The 21,487-nt window shown below is 30.5% G+C and overlaps 1 long non-coding RNA gene across 1 annotated transcript in view; it reads left to right on the plus strand.

The window, feature by feature from the left end:
* Positions 1 to 21,487, plus strand: part of LOC145293240 (uncharacterized) — a 1,271,116-nt gene that overhangs the window by 396,953 nt on the left and 852,676 nt on the right. The window contains exon 3 of the long non-coding RNA XR_013869695.1: positions 5,610 to 5,739. This is a non-coding gene — a long non-coding RNA (uncharacterized LOC145293240). The remainder of the gene's footprint in view (positions 1 to 5,609; positions 5,740 to 21,487) is intronic.

Raw genomic sequence — 21,487 nt, forward strand, 5'->3', positions numbered from 1 at the left:
CGTAAAATTTTACTGTGGATATGTTGATAGCGTGTTTTTTTTTTTCGTTTTTTTTTTTTTGTTGTTTTTTTTTGCATGACGTGGTCTGTAGGTTCAAACCCCGCTCGTAAATTTTTTACTGTCTTTTTGTTAACTGGAAAGAAATTTATATGAAAAAAATTTCTAAAAGAAACAGTAGGTTCTCTAGAATGCAATGTAAAATAACATATTTTGGACTAAGTTACTACATGGAGGCATGTGAAGCTTCTTCCCGATCTCCTTCCGGTTTCGCGGATTTTAGTGACAATAAAAATATAGGATTGTGAAATATTCGTTGATCGTCATTCAATTCCGGGCGACGTCGTGTCCGCCTGCTAGTCTGATATAAAGTGACAAGTTTACGGTCGAAAAGTATTGATTCTCTTCAACCTTTGTTTACATCTGTAAGATTTAAAATAAATATTATGTTCTAGTATTGAATTTATATATACATTATCATATATATATCATATATATATCATATATATATCTTATATATATCATATATATCATACATATATATCATATATATCATAGATATATCTTATATATATCATATATATATCATATATATCATATATATATATCATATATATATATCATATATATATCATATATATATATCATATATATATAATATATATATCATATATATATCATATATATATATCATATATATATATATATAATATATATATATCATATATATATCATATATATATCATATATATCATATATATATATCATATGTATATATCATGTATATATCATGTATATATCATATATATATATCATATATATATCATATATAGATCATATATATATCATATATATATCATATATATATATATCATATATATATATCATATATATAATATATATATCATATATATATAATAGATATAATATATATATATATCATATATATATAATATATATATATCATATATATATAATATATCATATATATAATATATATATATCATATATATAATATATATATATCATATATATAATATATATATCATATATATAATATACATATATCATATATATAATATATATATCATATATATAATATATATATATCATATATATATATCATATATGTATATCATATATATTATATATATCATATATATATGATATATATGATATATATATATTATATATATACATATATATATCATATATATACATATATATCATATATATATCATATATATCATATATATACATATATATCATATATATCTATCATATATATATCGTATATATATACATATATATCATATATATATATCATATATATACATATATATCATATATATATATATCATATATATACATATATATCATATATATATTTATCATATACCATATATCATATATATATATCATATATATATATATCATACATATATATCATATATATATATATATCATATATATATCATATATATCATATATATATTACATATATATCATATATATATATATACATATATATCATATACATATATCATATATATATATCATATATATGTATCATATATATATACATATATATACATATATATCATATACATATATATCATATATATATCATATATATGATATATATATATCATATATATATATTATATATATCATATATATATATATCATATATATATCATATATGTATATATATATACTAGCAGAAGTACCTATCGATGACGTTGTTCAATCATATCAATCATATATATATATATCATATATATATAAATATATATCATATATATATCACACATATATATCACATATATCATATATATATCATATATATATCATATATATATATCATATATATATCATATATATATCATATATATATATCATATATATATCATATATATATCATATATATATCATATATATATCATATATATCACGTATATATCATATACATATATCACATATATATCATATATATATCATATATATCATATATATATATCATATATATCAGATATATCATATATATATATCATATATATATCATGTATATATCATGTATATCATATATATATATCATATATATCATATATATGATATATATATATCATATATATATATTATATATATCATATATATATATCATATATATATCATATATGTATATATATATACTAGCAGAAGTACCTATCGATGACGTTGTTCAATCATATCAATCATATATATATATATATCATATATATATAAATATATATCATATATATATATCATATATATCATATATATATATCATATCATATATATATACATATATATCATATACATATATCATATATATCATATATATATCATATATATATACATATATATATACATATATATCATATACATATATATCATATATATATATCATATATATATATCACATATATATATCACATATATATATCACATATATATATATCACATATATATACATATATATCATATTTATATCATATATATATCATATATATATCATATATATATCATATATATATAATATATATATCATATATATATCATATATATATATCATATATATATATCATATATATATATCATATATATATCATATATATATCATATATATATATATCATATATATATCATATATATATCATATATATATATGTCATATATATATATCATGTATATATATCATATATATATATCATATATATATATCATATATATATCATATATATATATCATATATATATCATATATATATCATATATATCATATATATCATATATATATATATCATGTATATATATCATATATATATCATAGATATATATCATATATATATCATATATATCATATATATCATATATATATCATATATATATCATATATATATCATATATATATATATCATATATATCATATATATATCATATATATATCATATATATATATCATATATATCATATATATATCATATATATATATATCATATATATATATATATCATATATATATATCATATATATATCATATATATATATCATATATATATCATATATATATATCATATATATATATATCACATATATATCATATATATATCATATATATCATATATATATATATCATATATATATATCACATATATATATCATATATATCATATATATATATCACATATATATCACATATGTATATCATATATATATATCATATATATATATCATATTTATATATCATGTATATCATATATATATATCATATATATCATATATATATCATATATATCATATATATATTATATATAGCATATATATATATATATCATATATATCATATATATATATCATATATATATATATATCATATATGTATATATATATATATATATATATATATATATATATATATATATATATATATATATATATATACTAGCAGAAGTACCTATCGTTGACGTGGTTCAAAAACAGCCTACAGAAAATTGACTGTGATTGATGAAAGTATGATAGGTCATGAAAAGGAGGGGGTTGTAAAGAGATAGGATTTGATACTCAAAAATTTTACCCTAAGCAAAATATGATGAAAGTAAAGATAATTTTTGTTAAAATATATTTTTTCATATCAACTTTGTTTCCAGTCGTAGCCAAGATTGACCAACAAAATGATGCTTCCTTACAAAGAGAAAATATTATATATATAATAATATAAACATATAAGAAATAAATTTTACCATAGTCAATAAAAGTTACTTTTATGGTAGAAAAGTTTATTGGTTTGTATTTTTAAGTAGTTTGTAAAAATTATTTTTTTTTAATTCACGAACCGGTTTAAAAAAAATCAAAATGGCAGCGTCTTTGAAATGGAGAGCCCCGTTTTCAATTTGAAGGAGAGGCACCTGAGCATTCTGTGTTAACGACTTAAGAGAGTTCCGTCAACGTAAGGAATATTTATAGACATATTTTAATGTTTTCCGTTATTTTGTGCTTGTAGGAATATTCGATTTATCTTTAAAAAGAACGTAAATTTATGAGGGGAATGTATTCGACACAATATGATTCAACTCAAAATAAATAAATAAAAGCTAACGTGAATTAAGATTAAAGTTAAGGTGTTATTGTGGACCCTCGCCTCTTTTAAAAAACCTTGTTAAACTTTGTAACATATTTACATTCTATAGAGGTCAGGCGCGAACGAACACCCCATAATTTTATTATACCATATTTCTTCAAACTGAAACATAATTATCAAAGTATACTTATGCAAATAGATATGAAAAGTCTTTATTAAAGTTTGTGCCATATTTCCATGGAGTACAGGCGCGAACGCAGACCCCACAATGTTATTATACCATCCCTATTTATTTAAGTTGAAACATACTTATAAAAGTATTATTATGTACATCTATATCAAAAACACTTGTAAACGTTTTTTTTTCATTTTTTATTTACATGTTTTGGGGACCAGGCGCTCGCGATCGCAGACCCCACAATTTTAATGAACCATCGTTCTGCAGGATCAAACATACGCATTCCTGTGTCTCGATACATCTTCTATCATTATATGTAATCAGTTTTTTAAAATTATCACCCATATAGGAGCCTATTCGTGACCAGACACACACAGAGACGTTCAGCTTTATATTATATATATATATGTGTGTGTGTGTGTGTGTGTGTGTGTGTGTGTGTGTGTGTGTGTGTGTGTGTTAAAAGTATGCTTCTAGGATAGTGTTTTAAAGATTATGAGGGTTTTTTTGGTGACCAAGATTGTGATCATATTTCTTCAAACTGAAACATAATTACCAAAGTATACTTACGCAGAGAGATATGAAAAGTCTTTATTAAAGTTTGTGCCTATTTCCATTCTATGGAGGCCAGGCGCGAACGCAGACCCCATAATTTTGTTATACCATCCCTATTTAAGTTAAAACATACTTATCAAAGTATTCTCAAGTACATCTATATCAAAAACACTTGTAAACGTTTTTTTTTTAATTTTTAATTTTTTTTATTTCCATACTTTGTGGACCAGACGCGTACGCAGACCCCACAATTTTAATGAACCACTGTTCTGCCAGATCAAACATACCCATTCTTGTGTCTCGATACATTTTATGTAATCAGTTTTTTTAAAATAGTCAACCATATAGGAGCCTATTCGTGACCAGACACACACAGACATTCAGCTTTATATTATAGAAGATATATATATATATATATATATATATATATATATATATATATATATATATATATATATATATATATATTTTATTCTGTCAATATTGTCGAATAAATCAGCCCTGAATTATATACGTTTATTACAGAAACACAAATTAATGTAGGCTGGTTTAATTTTTATAACAATTTTATAAATCTGTACTTTGAATTGAACATTCTTGAAAAAAAATGTTGGTTTGATTTCATTTCAATGTGATTATTTATTTTTCTTGCAAGGGTATCTTTCCCTAAATCAACGAATCAAGTAATTTATATTGTAAAATAATTGTTTGTTTTCTCTTTTCAATTACATTAAATTAAATGAAAATGTTCATTCATCATTTTGTGTTTCTTTTTCAGACCTGAAATCTCACTGGCTTTTTTCTAATCTAGTCACCATTTTTTTTTTTTCTTAATTGCATTTTGGAGGATTAAAATTACTGCAGGATGTCCAGCTTGTTGTTTGAAGTCAGCAAATTCCTTTTTCTAGGTGAGTTGACATCTTAAAAATAATTTCTGATTTCTTTTCAACAAAGTTGACTCTGAGACGCCATTTACAACTGACTAAAACAGAATTTTGTAATATTCGTTCTCAATACCCATATAATAGAGCGCAGGCGCGTATAGCAGTTATATACAAGTCATGTTCAAGATGACATCATGGCAAGGAAAAAAAAGGATAAAGATTATAAAAACGAACGTGTGTGCAGACTAATGATCGTGTTAGAGACACAGAGATGACGTCACAACCGAGACGAGAAGTCACACGCGGCCGGAGACGAAAATAAATGGTTTTTGTTTAAACCTGAAACAGCGAGTTTAATTTCTTTCCTCTTCTTTTCTTATGTTCCTTGCGACAGAATCTACAACGTGTTGGGTCTAAATGTTAACACGTGTGTAAATGTGTATAACGTTACAGCACTGTATTGAAATGCCTTACAAATTTAATAAAATAAATTATTGACGTAACATATGTGATTCTAATAAGTTTATATACTCCAGTTTATTTGTTATTTTTAATCACCTCAGATTATCCGTCATTGTACAACTGACAATCCATTCATCCCATTAACTCTTATCTTCGAGTGACTTTTGGTCTAAATAAGTAGTGACTCCGTAATCCACTCCTCCAAAATATTTTTGTAAACCTAGCTTTTGAACTAGGAGTTGGTTTCTTTCAGCCGTCTCCTCAACTTTGCTTGTTTGTCGAAAATTCTCTGACACCAAAGATAGTAGAAAAATCAGAGTTGGATCTGGTATAACGGTTGTGAAATTATCCAAGATCGCGACCCCCAGGTCTGTTAAGAGTCAAGAAACATAAGACTATAAATAAAAAAACCTGTGCGTCTGGACTCTAGTATTAGAAACAAAATAATGTTCGCTCGAAGTATCCGACATCAGAACTTCCGCCTGCCCCAATGGAAGCAGTCCCTTAAATAACCAGTAACTGTCATACATATGCAACCACTTCCATGAGCAGCAGCAGCAGCAGCTATTAGTTAGAATTAAAACGTCACCAGGTTTGCACAGTCTAAAACGAATCCACCCCCTCCGATCTCCAACCTCCTCAAATCAAGTGAGTTGTTTAACTTATTTTTCTCACTTGTTATATAAGGTTATGTGGAACTTACATGAGAAATATGGGAAATTTATATCTGCCACGCCAATTCACAAAACCTTGCTTGTCAAGATCTCTTCCGTAGACAATATCGCTACCCAGCATAAGGATTGAACGTACTATTTCCAGCTTATAAACCTAACGTCTTGTTAGAACAATCTGTTTCACCTGCTGGTTGAAATGGATTCATCCAATAAAGTTTAATATAAATTCAGGCTATTTCCTTCTCTGCAGTAAAATTTCAGTTGTCGCTATTTATTTCCTTCCCATTGCAGGAAGATGTCACAAAAGGTCAAGAAGGTGGGGAAAGTAAAACCAGTTCATCTTAAAGGAGGAATACTATAGCCTCTTAAGAATTGTGTAAACATTCCCTAGTCGGAATGCCTCAGGCAGCAAGCAATACTTAAAAACGGGGGCAAGACCTGAGAGTGAACCTCTTTGGACTGACTGCCCAGAACAAATGCCCCAGCCCACTAAGTGAAAAGCCATCCGTTTCTGTCGGGCTGATTTTCAAGATCAGAACCTCTACTGGCAGCCAACCGCAAGCACAACCTGATACCAAATGAATGGCACGAATTGCTATCCAGTATCACAGTATTCACTTTGTTAACATAGACAAATATGTCGGAAGATGGCAAAAACCAGCCCCCCCTCCCGCAAGAGTGTGGGGGCGCTGGTAAGGTAGAAAAGTTGAGAATAAACCCGTTAGCATTCCCAAGTAGGAGCGCACTGAATAGCGGCAATAAACCAACCCTTGAATGAGGGGGTAATACTTGATAGGGTGTGCATTCCAAGACTAGGAAGAGATATGGAAGACCTGAGATCGCTAGAATTGTGCCAAGGACATGATATTAAACAAAGCTTTTAAAAAATTTAATTGCCTAATGGATTTATATCGGATTGTTTTAAAACGTAAGACTTCCGGTCTATTGAGAAATGCTTATCAAGGTATGGACGATTTTTTTTTTTTTTTTTTTTTTTTTTTTTTTTTTAACCTATTACTTATTTCATTACAGAGTACACAATATTTCCTGGGGGTGGTATGCTTTCTCCAAGATCCTATTATAAAATTCATATTATGACCTTTTGTTGGCCAATCGGTAAAATTGCAGAATATTTAACCGTCAAGGAATCGTAAAAAAAACAAATCTTGTACTAAACGTAGTACAATTTAATTAACTAGTGACTCGTATACTTGCAACGTGTAGAAGTTATTTTTATTTTTGCCAAATTTATGACATGGTAGCATTTCAGCCCGGCGTTGCCCGGGTGTTTGGATGTGTATGTTGAGCAAAAAAAAAAAGTGGTAGTAGGAAGGCAGGCTCGAACCCGTACCCCAAAGGAGGAGAAGAACTGGGTAAAACCTAACGTTTATGCTGTTACGACCACCGCCAAACCGGAACCGACATTTTTTTAAATTAAGGTTAGACAATCAAAAGGAGAGGGTAACTTTAAAAAATATCGGCGAAAAAAAGTGACCCCCCCCTGTAGAAAAGTGCCTAGTTGAAGGGGAAAATATTAATGTTTTTAGCCAATTTTTCGATATTTGTCGTATGAAAGATCGAACTTTAAAACGATACTGATCTTGGTAAAATCCGTCGCCTTTATTGAAAGTTTAAGGCAGACATGCAAACATACATACATACATACATTTATATATTGGTAAGTAAAATTTCCGACCCAAACTGATGAAAAAGCTTGCCCTATCCCTGAATACCCTTTATGTAAAATTTCAAATATTTAGACCAGAAATTGTCCGAATAATTTGGAAGAGACCGCAGAGGTCAATTTTAACTTTGACCCCTTAAAATGTATTGTTTTGGGCTCAAATCAAGTTATTAAGTTAGATCCATGTCCAAGGAACCTATATCTAAAATTTCAAGTGCGTAGACCTAAAATTTTCGGAGGAGTTTGGTAGAGTTCTCAATGGTCAAATCGTTGAACTTTGACCTCTTAATCGCCAAATTTCTGGCCAAAAACTGATCACATCGATTTTCCCAAATCTCAGTACCCTGTATATCAAATTTCGAGTCTGTAGATTGAAAAATTAACAGTTATTGCGTAGGGAAATGTACACACACACACACACACACATACGTTCACTTGTATATGTATGTGTATATATATATATATATATATATATTAGATAAACTATGATGCCTACCCTCCTCTTGTTTAGATTTATAGTCCTTCTACAGAATTTAAACTGAACTAGTTAATTTTAAGGTACTAATGCACTTATTGATCCGTGCTGAAATAACGTTATTATTCAAAAAGCCATTCTTAACATGGGGAGGGAGGGTGTTTTGTACCTATTCTATACTTTAACCTTACAATTGAATACAAAAAAAAACATACGATAAAACTTTAATTAAACTTGGAAATACGATTTAAAAAATAGCGCGTATCAGTAAGTGCACTAGCACCAATTTTAATCCTAAAATTAATCTTAACCCTAACAAAACTCTCGTTCCAGTTCAAATCCTGTAGAAGCGCTCTTTTCAATTATAAGAGATAGTAGGAAAAAAGAATATTTGAATACTTATCCTATCGCTAAATCCGGAGGGAGCGGAAACCTGCTCTTCAGATTTCGGATTAATGGTAGGCTAAATCTTTCTTGTAATTTCTTTTCGGATATAACCCTCTCCCGCTACCCCCACCCCCTCAGCAATTAAGATGTCTTGGTGGCCATTTTTTTTTTTTTTTTTTTTTTTTTTTTTTTTAATGCCCTTTTGTTACCGTAGTGAAATATTATTTAAAAGCCATTCTTAACATGGAGAGGGAGTTTTCTAACTATTCTCTACTTTCACTTAACAATTTAAAAGATATTGTAAAGCTTGAATTAACTTAAATACTATATAAAAAAAAATAGCGCGGTAACAAGTGCATAAGCGGGTTTTTTTTTTTTTTTTTTTAAATTGCGTATCAATAAGCTAGCGTTAATGAAATTAAATTTTGAAATAATAAAAATAGTAAAACTGTTTTAGCACCGTATACAGGTCTGTAGATAATGAAATTCTACAGCGTTTTCTATAATTTTTTTTAATTTTACGATTTCTTGACTGTTAATATATATAATGTTCATACTCATCAAATTTCACATACCTAGGTCTAATTAACAGCTTGCCTATTTCTATAACTTCGATATAATGTCGAGCAAGTTTCATTATTAAACGAAATGGACAATTTATGCCTGATTGTTTTTATAAAATGTCTCCATTCTACCGATGTTTCGTTTTACTTCAGTCGAAGTGCTCAGAAATCAAAGGACCCCCTTACTTGATCTCTGTGCTATTGATGTCTTTTAATGAGGTTTCAAGAAAGCGGCCACCATTTTAACGTCCCCCTCTTCTCTCTGGCTCTTCGATTTTGTTATGAATTGTCTGCAGGGTATTTACAGTGAGGAAAAATTTATCTAGTTTACGACTTAATTTCGTGCAGTGGCAGATTAAGCTAGAAGATGCCGAAGCAATTATCCGATAAGCTGTCTGAAGACTATAAGTTTCATTGACAGCGTGAAATTCATTACATCAAGAAACGTGTTTTAAACCCGAAAATGACTTCATTTGTTTAGTCTTCCTTCTCCACTTTCTCTTTCATCACTATTTTCTCTCTCTCTCTCTCTCTCTCTCTCGCTTTCCCTTAGCCTTGCTCCAAATAACTGTTGGCAACCTCTGTAACTGCCCAACCTAATTATAAACCACATAGAAAACAAGAGAAAACCCAAACTTCCAACGCAGAGCCCCACTAACAGGTCGTCTTTAACATTCAGGGTTTACTTTTCCGTGTTTGAAATTCAATTACTATGTCAACGTGAAATCTCCCTCGCTTTTCGCATGTTAAGAATGGCTTTCTAAATAGATGGAACACTGTATTTTAAGAATCGATCCTCTTTCCTTTGGCATCTTCCGACTAGGAGATGCTGACGCGAAGTTGCCAGAGAGTGGTTTGTAAACTGGGTAAGTACCGAAAAGTAATGCCAAAAACCGTGGGGGGAGGGGTGTAAACAATATTAACAAAACAGAAAACATCACTTCAGCAACAGTGATTTCTCAAATATATCTATAAAAGTGGACGTGTCTGTGTGCACATTTCCCTACACAATAACTCTGTTAATTTTCAGTCAACAGACTTGGAATTTGATATACAGGGTACTGAGATTTGGGAAAATCTTTGTAATCCGTTTTCAGACAGAAATTTGGCTGTTAAGGGGTCAAAGTTCAACGATTTGACCTTTGAGAACTCTACCAAAATCCTCCGCCAATTTTAGGTCTAAACACTTGAAATTTTAGACATAGGTTCCTTGGGCATGAATCTAACTTAACTTGATTTGAACCGAAAACAAATGTTAAGGGGTCATAATAGGGGTCAAGTTAAAAAAAAAAAAAAAAAAAAAAAATTTTTTTTTGCTCAACATACACCTCCAAACACCCGGGCAACGCCGGGCTGAAATGCTAGTTTTATAAAATTGTGTGAAAAAAAAATCGCGCAGAATATATTTTTCTCTATATTGTTTACTATATAAACGCGGATGAAAAGCATTTCTATATAATTGTAGCAGTAATGTTAATCGAAAAAAACCTGCTTAGATCTGATGGGATTAAAGATTAAGTCTGGAAGACTATAGGGAGCTGTGTGCAAAACGGAATACTTGATTCAATGCCTTCATTGAATGAATGGATGCGAGTTCTTGAATTAGTTGATGAAATCAGTGGAGGTGACAGGGGAAAGCCAAGGAAGACCTGCGAGAAAATGACCGATTTGAAAGAAAGGGGGGATAAAGATTTGGCTAAAGATTGGTTAGTTTGGTAGTCAATTTCTATAAACGATCTTTCGGCATGTAAAACGGACATTAAACCACATACAATGGTAGTACGAGTTCTAAAACAAATCTGCTACTGATATGTTTAAAAGATCGAGATCAGAATTTTTTCCTTGCAACTTTTTTAATTTGTATAATCAACAACTTTGCTTAACCCTGCGTTAGTCACCTGGGTGTTCCAAACCTGGTTAAACTCATGGCATTATTTTACACCCTAATCCAAAACCTATTTATAGTGTTATTTTGTAAAATATAGTTATCCTGTTCAGGATATATGTACAACCTTTGAACAGTTTAAATCACTTGTATCTTGTTGATATTAATATAAAATACAATAAAATAAATAAAACTAAGGAAAAATAAGGATATTACATTAGCTAAGCTCATCATTAGAAGAATGAAAAAGTAATAAATTGTAAATAAAATAATCCCATCAAAACTTATCAAGAAAATGCCAAAACCTATCGATTCCATATTAAATATTAGAGAATCCTAATGATTCATAAAATGCCCTTATATCTACACATTTTCATACCCACTGGAAAAATACAAAAATATATAAATCCTAAAATCATACCCAAGTTAGTCAGCTGGGGTGACTGGACCCCCTCTCCCCCCCCCCCCGCAAAAAAGGGCAAAGCGATGTCTACCATCAAGGCAAACTGAGATACAACTGTGCCATACTACGTGTGCTATACTCTCACTGATTCAGGAGCGTACTGGGGAGAAGATAAAGAAATAAGTTACCAACTAGGAATTATGAGCACTTAAGCAAATTTGGGGTGACAAAACGCCCTGTGGGACTTTAGCTAGGAGCAAATGCTTAGTAACACTTAACTTATGCATGACAGATCAAAGGAAACGGTAGTTCAAATTTGTGAAGGACCTCTAGGTGCAGCTGCTATGGAGATGCTATAATTCATTTCAAATAAGTTGCCTCAATTAACTTCTTTTTTTGTAGATTAGGTCCACCTCCACAATTTTCTTTTAAACGTCACCCTTTTTCGACTATGCTGAATACGAAAATCGCATTGAAATTTTGTGGAAATAATTAGTTATCGAAATATAAAAAAGTTGTATCATGCATTGTATTCTTTGGCGACCATCTTTTTTACGCGCGTGCAGTGTCAGTCATAGATTAGATTTGTTTATGACGCGCGCACGCGCGTAAAAAGATGGCCGCCAAAGAATAGAATACATAATACAACTTCTTATATCTGGAGAACTTATTTCTACAAACTTCCTATGCGATTTTCGTATTCAGCATAGTCGAAAACCTATACAAGTCGTAATTTAAAAGAAAATTGTGGAGGTGGACCTAATTCGGAAATTCACCCAATGAACTCATCACATTTAGCGATGATAACGCAATTGAAATCAACGGATATGGCTTCTCCTAGAAACGCACTCGCATTTAGAAAATAAATCTCCATTCAAAATGTCGACCCCCCCCCAACCAAACATTTCGAAGTAAAGATTTACCGCATCATTGTGAACGCCATAGCGTAGCTGTTCCCACAATAAATTTAACTTTACATATAAAGCATTAGGGACGATATTTACTATTATATAGAAGGAACTTTGTGAGTTCGTTCTCTACGGACTCTGAAACGGATGAGCAGATATTTTTTTTTTGACCAAAGTTAAACTTTTATACAACCTAACATTGCAAGAGCATTTTAGAAGTTTTATCACCGCGTAAGCAGAAAGGCCCAGCCTATAAAATCAACTGTAGATTCGGTGCTAGTGCACTTATTGATTCATACTTTTTTTTTAAATAGTATTTTCAAGTTTAAGTTTTATCTGTTTTTATTAAATGGTAAGGTTGAAATACAGAATAGGTACAAAACACCCTCCCCTCATGTTAAGAATGGCTTTCTAAATGTTATTTCAGCATGGATCAATAAGTGCACTATTACTGTAAATTCTTTTGAGACAATGACTCGTTCGAAATGAATGTTTCTATTGAGAGCACAATTGAATCGTGATACTTGACTCTTGTGTTTAAAACTTTTGATCAACATTTAATCAAGTCATTATATATAAAAATTTTTTATAAAATCAAGATTCTCTCCAGTGCAATGTAGACTAATGTATTGTGGGCTAAGTCACTGTGGGAAGGCATGTGAGGCTTCCTCCCAGTACACTGCGGTGGGGGGGGGGTCCATAACTTTAGCTGGCAATCAATCGATTTGATTGAGAAATGGTCGACTTCAACGGTAATTAAAAATATAGGAGGGTGGAGTATTTGTTTATTCTCATTTAATCTCTTGCAGTCTCAGTCTCCCTGCTCGTCGGCTAATAAGATGAGCGTAAAGATGAATTTTAGTCAAACGATAAGGAACTAAGAGATCAAAACTTCATTTATTGAACAAGAACAGACTAAAATCTTGTATATATGACACGTTTCAAGACTCCAAGCATAGTTTTGGGACACAATTGCCATTTTAGGTCAATTTTCAAAACAGATAATGTATAAGTGTTATACCATTTTTCTAAACCAAAATTTCACGAGGAATCCAATAAAACAAAAACGAATACAAAATTTTGATGGGAAACCATGTTTTCAAGCAATTCTTTCATGACGGCCGGAATCGCACTTCCCGTTTTTTTGTCCCAAGGACTGTATCCTGCAGATTGCGAAACTATTTAAGAAAATTACTCAAAACCTATCAATCATAAGTGTTAGGCCATCTTTCTTAACCAGAATTTTGTGAGGGTATTCCTTGACATCAAACAATACGATGGAGCTGTGAAATGTTACTTCTATACATCCAACCTATACTGCCTACCATGACATATAAATCATTCACAAGGGAAACCCTCAAAGCAAAAATGAAGGGTGAGTCACTTAGTTTTCAACCCTGTTGGAAGGAATAGTTGTGGAAACATATCAGAAGTGATATGACCACTTTGTTAGCACATAATTTGGTATCAACTGTGAAAAATACTGCTGGGGGACAAATTTGGAGAAAAAAAATATTACTGTAAAAAAAAATGTACGTCTTCAATTTGGCCAAAATCAAAAATTCCTGATATACAAGTTGTTCAGATTGATATTAGAGACAAGTTGTATAGAAGGGATTTTTGATTTTTCGAAAATTTAAGGCAGGTTTTTTTTTTTTTTTTTTTTTTTTTTACAGAAAAAATTATTTTCGGCTGCACTTTTCACCCAGTCAAACAAAACGTGCAATATTTTGGGAACCGCTAGCCGGTTGCTGCTGTTCTAAAGCTTAAATGAAAGCTAACTGATCAAGGTTACTGAGAAATGACCATAGGGACAGTGTTTGCTTCGTTTATCATTTTAGAGGGATCTTTGCCAAAAAGACGCATTTTTTTACCAAAATCGGGAAAAAATTGTCACAGCCTGTAATTGAGGAGAATGGGTAAAATTCGAAGAGAGTTCTATGAGCAGCGTTTTTTTTTGCACAAATGCAATTTTATACTATTGTTGAACGAAAATGATTATTTACTTCCCTTAGTTTCATGTCTAAAAGTGATTTTTGGCTCTTCTTTGTGGTGAGGTAACAAAAATTGTCACTAAAATATCTCTTTTAGGCCTTTTTTTTTTTTTTTTTTTCAGTTATATCGTTTTTTTTCCGGTTGAAAACAGGTATATTAACCATATAAACCTATGATTTTCTGAAAGACAATTTAGTTTTGTCTCACATATCATAAGAATAGCTTTGTAGATCATTGTGTGACTGATCAGTGATTTTTGACTTCAATTGTCCCAAAACTATGCTTGGAGACTTAAAACGTGTCATATAAACTACTATATGTCTGTCTGTATGCAAAAAAAAAAAATTTAGGAAAGCGCTTCTGCTAATTTTCGCTTCTGTGTTTCCTTTGTGTTTGTGATGAAATGAACTAAAATAAACACGATTTTTTATAACATTCATAAAACTTGGCTATATAAATAAAATAGTAAGTGAATGTGGGTAAATATTTAACAGATAAACTCTTAAACAACTGGTCACATAACCCTAAAATTAATAGGAAATAGTAATCATACACTAAGAATGGCTTATAACGAGTAAAATCTTTGGATCGATGAATATCCTTTACAGAAATGTCGGCTAGTTGAAATGCAAAATGTCCATTTTTTTTTTTTTTTTTTTTTTTTTTTTTTTTTTTTTTTTTTTAACTTGCCGACATATTTCTATTACTCTTGCACATACGCAAATTCATTCATAGCTTGAAATGGTTTAAAATCTTATCCGTCGATAGCTCAAACGGTAGGGAGCACAGCTGAAGCGCTAAATGTTTTGGTTTCGTTTCTAACTGATGGCGTCTAAGCCGTCCTTTTAAATTTTGAAATCAGTACCAAGTATGTACACATGTGTATGTATATAATATTCAATAGAGAATTGGCTATAATGATAAATATGAACTCTGCATGAATTAAAATATATTTAAGCGTATTTCATGATCGAACTCTGCTAGTATTCAATAAATATAATTATGATAAAAAATTTTCCTTCATAAAAATGTAACATCTTAAACAACTTTCACCCATCAGATAATGGATAAATGATTTGTTTCATAAAAGTAACATGGTGAGGGGTGTATAAAATTCTGAAGATGGAGTCTATCTTTTAAATATTAATTTCAAACAGAAATATATTTTTATTTTCATAATATTGCGTTGGCTAAATGTATTTTAAACATTTTATTTTAAAATTCAAACAATGCCTCTATGCCGGAAAACACTACTGACTTTCAAATTACGTGCGCCAAGCGTATTCTTTCGGCATTTCAAAATAACACCGAAGACAGACAACATGCGGATTCTTTACTGTTTTTATTTTCTTCCGTTTAACATCATGGCAAGGGAAAAAAATGTATAAACGTCTGAAGATGGAGTCTATCTCCGAAATATTAATTTTAAACAAATAGATATGTTTATTTTCATAATATTGCGTTGTAATTTTGATTATAAAAGTACTTGATACATTTTCTATTTAAAAACTTTTTCATTTTTTTTTTTTTTTTTTTTTTTTCTGAAACGGCATCTTCAATAAACATTAACATACGCATTTGTGATAAGTAGGTCTATGATAACGGAATATTCTTATTGTTTTGACTCTCGAGTCACAGTTAATCAACTGACAACAACATCACTCTATATAAAAGCATATAAGATATCGATGGATACACACTCGAGTAAAAACAATGAAAAGAATATGCTGTTGCCCTAGTGATAAGGTAAAGTAATTTTAATAAGAAAAAGGTGTTGAATCTTATAGGCCGCGTTTAAGTGTTAGGATTAGCTTTATTAAAAAGACAAACTCATTTATATTTTAAATCGATTTATCTATGCATAGTATCACGAACAGACCAGAAAAGAGTTACATAGCAAGAAAAACACCCGTCTAGCTGAATCCACTGTCAAAAATTCCCCCCACTCTTCATCTGTGCCTAAATCAAAACGTAGATTCCATGAACAAAGCTTCTTTCTTAGAACTGAACGCCTGTGGAACTCTGTTCCGTCTGCCTGCTTCCCACCTGACTACAACTTGGATGTCTTTAAGTCCAACATTAACAAATTCCTAATAAAACGCCCTCTTAAGTAAACACTTCATTAAATCTCCACACTAACGTACTGTACTTGCAATAACCCTTATCCCTGAGTGGCTTCCGGGCTTTGATAAGTGGTGATCACCGTGTAAATATATATATATATATAAGAATGCCGTTGCTGCAGGGCTGGTTCGTACCTGACTACAAGATGGTAATTTTAAAGTTCAATGTGAGCAAATTCTTGAGTCACCTTAATTAATCAAATGCTTAATATTAATTATCCAGATGTGCATATCTTTGAAACAGCATTCATGAAATTTGGACAAGCGAAACACAAGTGCTCGCTAGTAATCTATGATATAAATTTCCAATGGTAATCTATGATATAAATTTCCAATGGTAATCTATGATATAAATTTCCAATGGTAATCTATGATATAAATTTCCAATGGTAATCTATGATATAAATTTCCAATGGTAATCTATGATATAAATTTTCAATGGTAATCTATGATATAAATTTCCAATGGTAATCTATGATATAAATTTCCAATGGTAATCTATGATATAAATTTCCAATGGTAATCTATGATATAAATTTCCAATGGTAATCTATGATATAAATTTTCAATGGTAATCTATGATATAAATTTTCAATGGTAATCTATGATATAAATTTCCAATGGTAATCTATGATATAAATTTCCAATGGTAATCTATGATATAAATTTCCAATGGTAATCTATGATATAAATTTCCAATGGTAATCTATGATATAAATTTCCAATGGTAATCTATGATATAAATTTCCAATGGTAATCTATGATATAAGTATCCAATGGTAATCTATGATATAAGTATCCAATGGTAATCTATGATATAAGTATCCAATGGTAATCTATGATATAAGTATCCAATGGTAATCTATGATATAAGTATCCAATGGTAATCTATGATATAAGTATCCAATGGTAATCTATGATATAAGTATCCAATGGTAATCTATGATATAAGTATCCAATGGTAATCTATGATATAAGTATCCAATGGTAATCTATGATATAAGTATCCAATGGTAATCTATGATATAAGTATCCAATGGTAATCTATGATATAAGTATCCAATGGTAATCTATGATATAAGTATCCAATGGTAATCTATGATATAAGTATCCAATGGTAATCTATGATATAAGTATCCAATGGTAATCTATGATATAAGTATCCAATGGTAATCTATGATATAAATTTCACCTGTGTGACTGACTGAAACTTTCGACAGAGGTGACCGATTTTCACGAGATCGGTATCGTTCTGAAGCTCGACCTTTCAGCGACAAATATTAAAAAAATGGCTAAAAAAAGTAATTCCTTCATTCTCAACTGGACATTTTTCTACAAGGAGGGGTCGCTTTTTTTCGCCGATATTTTCAAAAGTCATCCCTCTTTTCGATTGACTAGCCTTAATTAAAACCTTCGCCACTTTCGGTTTGGCGATGGACGCAACGGCAAAGACGTAACCTTTTTTTCCTCCCTCCCTTTCGGGTTACAGGTTTGAGCCTGCCTGCCTACTACAACTTTTTTTTCCTTCCCAATAAACACCTGGGCACCCAGGCTAGTTAGTACTAAGTGACAGTTTTCTGGAGGTTCAAGGTTCAATCCTCAGTGTGGGCACGACTAAGAATACGTTTAAAAAATAATTAAGAATTCTACCTTCCTGATGGGGTAGAGAACAATCTACTTCTGTGGATTAAATAAAGAGTTCCGTTCAAAATTGCATTGCGATTACATGCGTTAATAAGATGCAACTTGAAGGTCAAAGGTTATAATAGCCAAAAACACGAGAATGACAATAGAGGAGAGAATAGTAGTCCAATAACGAACTAATACAAACTATCAACCACATCTCAAATATCCAGAAACGTAATGGAAACTTCAGTCTGTCTGACGTGTCCACCAAGTTTCAACCATGAATGTCTAACAGTCTTTGTTTTATTTCTGGTCAGTGATATCTGGGAATACATTGCTGGTCGTCTCTTGAGTATGAGGTGTGATCCTGAATAGAATTTTAACTTTTCCTGGCCTTATTGCATCTATCCAAGATATCTCAAAGATATTTTTTTTTCAACAAAATAATTTTCAAACTATTTCTGAACTTAAGATGGTTATCATGATCCAAATCGGAGTAGTGCCAAGAGACGGATGCCTGACATGACAATTTTGCATGTTATATCCAGGTGTGCTTGTCTTTTAAATGGTGATAAAACAAGATTCATGGTTGAAACTTGGTGGACAAGTGAAACAAAGAGGAATTTCTGTCCCAAATATGACTAGATTACAAAAAGGATTACATGGATGGCATTTTGGGGGTGAGATTAGTGTGTGGGTCACCCTATATGATATGAGTAAAGTTAAATAATCCTACTATAGACAGTAGGTTTATAAATCTCTGGAAATCATTTTAAATTGTGATATATCACAGAAATTTATATATTCGTTTGAAGTAGATGAGTGGTCCTGGCTATATATAAAATACACTCTTGTAATTAATTTTGTTTGTAGTCTTAGCTCATATGCTTAAACTTTTGGCGTATCTTTCAACATTCCTCCTGCTATACCCTCCTGTATTTATGGCTTACACCATCTAATCATGTTTTTATGTAAAGGAACCCGGATGTATTCATATTTAGTACATCAGATTGGTCACTTAAACATGGCTTAAAGAAAAATAAATGCATTGGCTAAGGATCTGAATGACAATTTTTTTTGTGCTTCACTGCTCCTCTACCAAATCTAGCATCACACCATCAAGAGGAACCACTTCAATTTCTGCCTTTATTCCTGAAGTGATAGGGATCCCTCTGTCATAAGATGGTTGTGTAGCGCTGGCGTCCTCTGCTCATACATTTATCAAGCCATATAAATGTTTTTAACCATCAACAACTGATTTTGATTGCATTGTGATGCCATGATTTACCTAGCAAATGGATGACGTCAGCACTATCTCCTTCATCTTCCTTCTTTCATAACTCCAAATTCCTCTCTCCTTTTAGTTTGTATCATTCCTCTTCAACCATATCCAATAAGATACTTTCTGTATTTCCTGAAAATCCTTATCAATTTTTGCAATTACGAATTGTTACAGAAAAAGCAAAATCGAAATAGGTTTACAACCGTTCACTCCACATTTCCACTTCAATGACCAAATGATGAAATAGTTCTTTTGTAATAGTTCTTCATATCTGATCTTTTTCCTGCTTTCTGCAGCAACAGTTTTCTTTCTATGGTACTGTTACTCTTTTCACTCTTTTCCTCAAATCTTTGAGTTCATATATTAAATCTATTGCCATTTCTGTTTCTCATAAAGTCGGTTTTCTCTGTCGTTCTAAACACTTTCTGACACCAGAGATTATTTTCTCTCTACAAATCTATCAGACCATGTATGGAGTATATAATGAATCTGCAGTGGCCGATATTAACACACAATCAAAATGTGTAAACTCGTTTGTATGCATACTCTATCCTGAATAAAAACTATTATATATTGGACCAATCAAAACTTTTTGAAGGGTTTTTAAATCCTCTTTCTGGGAGCCACCTAAATCCTTTAAAAAGTTATTTTTGTTTTTTCAATAAACCAGTGGAACCCAGTTGACCAAACTCTGAATTTGTGTCATTGGGCGCCCCTCTGTTTGGTGCTAATCTCCGCAACATTCCATTCACACGGACACTAACATTAGCAAACACACAGACACACAACTCCTTGACTTGTCTGCCAATCTGTATTAATTTTATTCATTGAAACATTTCCAATCTTCCTCATTGATCTATTAGTTATTGCATAAGCTATCACCCCCCCCCTTTTTTTTTTTTTTTTTTTTTTTTTTTTTTTTTTTTTTTTTTTTTTTTTTTAAAGAAAAACAAAGAATTTTAACAGCAAAAGTTCGTGTGAATCCCATCGACTGAAGGTGGCGTGAAATTGTCGCAAACTCACACAATTCATCTTTTCATCCAATTCTCTACATGTCTGATGGCCATCTTCCTTCAAAAGAATCCCGAATTGGTCTTCGTCTATCTTGATTGGTCTTCCAGGACGAGGAGCGTTACTGAGGTCAAAATTACCGTGTTTGAATCTGGTAAACCAATCTCGAACAGTTTTCTCTGCTATAGCATTTTCTCAATATACGGCATGAATATCCTTGGTCACTTCACTCGCTTTTTGACCTCGATTAAAGGCGAAAAGGTGTCAAAAATGTCATTTTTTTTATCTACTTGA

Source organism: Euprymna scolopes, chromosome 14 (genome assembly GCF_053919585.1).
Source record: "Euprymna scolopes isolate OS-2025 chromosome 14, ASM5391958v1, whole genome shotgun sequence".
In the NCBI taxonomy this organism is placed as follows: domain Eukaryota; kingdom Metazoa; phylum Mollusca; class Cephalopoda; order Sepiida; family Sepiolidae; genus Euprymna; species Euprymna scolopes.